Source organism: Myotis lucifugus, unplaced genomic scaffold, assembly GCF_000147115.1.
Source record: "Myotis lucifugus unplaced genomic scaffold, Myoluc2.0 scaffold_156, whole genome shotgun sequence".
Classification (NCBI taxonomy): Eukaryota; Metazoa; Chordata; class Mammalia; order Chiroptera; family Vespertilionidae; genus Myotis; species Myotis lucifugus.
In genome coordinates, this window is record NW_005871204.1 from 1,648,608 (window position 1) to 1,651,935 (window position 3,328).

At 49.6% G+C, this 3,328-nt stretch overlaps 1 pseudogene; it reads right to left on the reverse strand.

Annotated features, from left to right (window-relative positions):
* Window positions 1-292: 292 nt before the first annotated feature.
* Window positions 293-3,080, reverse strand: LOC102418050 (annotated as a pseudogene).
* Between the last annotated feature and the right edge of the window lie 248 nt (window positions 3,081-3,328).

Sequence of the window (3,328 nt, forward strand, 5' to 3'; positions counted from 1 at the left end):
CCCCCTGCGGCTCCCCCACTGCTGACACTGCTGTTGCTGCGGCTATTGTTGCCCATGGTGGGCGAGCCCCCAGGGCCGCGCTTCAGGACTGGGCTGGGGGTAGCTGTCCTGAACGCAGGGGGGTCGGCTGGGGCACTGGTGGATATGGTTTCCACCAGGTTGGGTGGGGGAGTGGTCACCTTCGACCCCGGGCAGCCTAGTGAACAGGAAGGCTCTTCAGTCTTTTTATCAACTGACTGACCGACCTCCTGGCTGGATAAAATGCTCCTGGCCTCAAGGGAGGGGTAGGGCCTTACCCGGATGTGCGGCCGGGCATCTTAGGCTGTGTCATCTTTAGGATGCGGTACGTCCCCATCACTCTGTCAAATCTTCTGTTTGTCAGGGACTGCTGGATCTGGTCCTGCTTGAAGCCCAGGCCCAGCATCACTGCGGTGACGTGGGGGTCCAAGTCCTCCTGGGGCGGCTCGCTGTAGGGCCGCAGTGGCTCATCCTCCTGGCCCACGTTGAGCCAGCGGTCCTCCATGACCTCTTCCATGGTCGGCCTCTTTTGGGGGTCCAGAGTGAGTAAGCGATTTAACAAATTTTTGCCCCGCCTGCTCACGAAGTTCGGCTCTTCAAACTTCCCCGCCAGGATCTTCTGCCTCTGTCGTACAATGTTGTCCGCCCGGAACGGCACCTGAAAGGACAGAACGGGGCTGATAACCGTGTTCCTAACTCCTCTTCAAGCAAAAGCCATAGAATGTATCAGTTGCTCAGCCAGCCCTTATCTCAGCCAATAGGAACGCAAGGAAACTAGCCCAAGGCCAAAAGTATGCTAGCCACCTCCTGTCTTTGTGTAACCAGACCCTAGCTGCACCCTACCCTTTAGCCCCCCCCGCGGGCCATCACTCAACCAACCAGTCAACCAACCAGAATCAGCCAAATCAGTGGTCCGAGTGAGCCCCAACCCCCTGACCCAAGCCCTATAAATTCTTTGTTCTCTTAGAACTCGGGGCTGGAGGCAGGAGGGGGACCAAGTCCCGGGCTTGAATAAAAGACCCTTTGCTTTTGCATGGGAAAAGGCTCCCTGGTCGTGGATTATTGGGGACCCCAAACTCTGGGCATAACACACCTTTCCCGTCAGCATCTTGTATAAGGTCACCCCCAAGCTCCAGACGTCAGCTTTGCAGCCATCGTAGTCTTGTCTCTTCAAGAGCTCGGGGGCCATGTAATAGATGGTGCCGCAGAAGGTGCTCAGTTTCTGGCCCTTGGCTTCCTTCCCGAAACCAAAGTCGGCCAGTTTGATGCTCCTGTTGGCATCTAGGAGGATGTTGGCGGGCTTCAGGTCCCGGTGGGCGATGCCCCTGTGGTGGCAGTACTGGAGCGCCGACACCAGCTCCCGGAACGCGGCCCGTGCTTCTCGCTCAGTCAGGGGGCCGGAGGTCTCCAGGTGTTCTCGGAGGTCCCCTCCCCTCACGTACTCCATCACCAGGTAAAACTTGTCCTGGGTGACAATCACCTCAAACAGTGAAGTGATGTTTGGGTGGTTTAAGCTCTCAAGACAATGGGCTTCTTGAGGCAACTCAGAGCTGCCCTTTCGATCGATGGTTTTGATAACCACCTCGGTGGCAGTTGGCACGTGCCGGGCCAAGCTCACCGTGGCCCACGCTCCCTTCCCTATTGTTCGCAGGAGCACATAATCGCCAACGAAGTGCACCTGGGGAACGGGAGGGGTGGAAAAGTGGGAAGAGGAGGTTGCCAAGTCAGACATGGTGTTCAAAGAACACAAACAAGATCAAACAATGGCAACAACAAGCAAAGGAGTCCAAGTCCACAGGTCACCAAAAACAGCTTCCTGGGCTATAACGGACGAAATCCTCGGCCCAGACAGGGCCTTATATAGGAGTCTTTGCAATTCCATCACAATGGCGCCATCTGAGGTCAGAGCCACAAATGGACCAATCATGGCTGGGGATAAGCCATAGTGCTAGTGGTTTTCTCACTTTTTGGTCTCATGACCTTTATACTCGGGGGGAAAAACAAAAGACACACACTTTTGTTTATGTGGGATATTAGATTGATATTTTATTAAAAAGAAAACGCTATAAGATGTGTGCACGAGGAAAATCTGACTTATTCTCATGCTCCAATTCTCAGTTCAGATATCCCTGATCCATCCATTCCTACCTGCCTCACTCAGGCCATCACATTTGTCATCTTCATAGATTGGACCACAGTGGGGTGAGCCTTCTTTACTGTCTGTCTTTCCCATGAAGGAAAGAGCATGACTATAGTGTTCCCTGAGTCTAGCACAGTGAGTGGCCATAAAATAAGTGTTTCATAAATGTTTGTTCACTGGATTAACAGAAGAGCTTGTGGTAACAAAGAAAATATGGCCAACTCTTTAATCAAAGGGATTCATAAAAACGTTTTAAAAAACAGCTATGTTCAGTCCTCACTCAGCTTTGGGGGCAGATAAGATGGGACAGAGGAGGGCTGAAGTCTGGGTTTCCAGGTGTGTGGTTGCTTTGTGAGACGGAGGAAAAGCCAGCTGGTAGGAGCCTCGCTGTAAAGATTCAAGAAGATGATTCGTCCTTCCACTGGTACTTGCTAAGGATGTAATAAGTTTGGACCTGCAGTAAGGCTGCAAGGTGTTTTTACCTTTTGAATATCCATTTCCAGATGACACAAAAGACTTCTCTGGATTAACGGATGTCTGCAGAGGTACAAAGGGTGGGGTAATATGTTGGGGCAAATTCTACCCTTTTCGGAGGCAGAGAGGGAGCAGGCAGGCTTGAGGACACTGGAGGGTGTACATTCTATTTCAAACTCATCTTCTAAGAAAAATCCTTACTTACCGTCCATTGGGTGTTTTACTTATGATGTTATTCTAGTAATCATTTTCCTTTAACACTCCCCTCCTAAAGTCTCAGCTTTGTATAAAGGGAATCTTAGAGGGATTATTGGCCTGTGAGCTTCTCCCACTAGAACACTTTAGTTTGTTCATTTTTACCTTACTGCAGTGATGCTCAGCTCTTAAACATGATAGTCTCTGTTGCTGAGCCGATTGGGATCCAAATGGGGGACATTTCATCACTTTTGACAGATGTTTACAAGTTACAGTCAGAGATTACAATAAGCTCAGGAAGGAAAAGAGAAAATTTCAAAGAAAGTTGCCAGTGTTAATTATGTCTATTTATAAAATTGTATTAATAGTTACTTAAATAATATCAACAGAATAGAATATTCTCTTAGCATAATGATCTCTGTCAGCAAGGTAAACACAGACTCAAAGATAAGACATTTAATGTAAAACTGTCCAGGGAAAAGTCAAGCTCGAAAAAAAGAG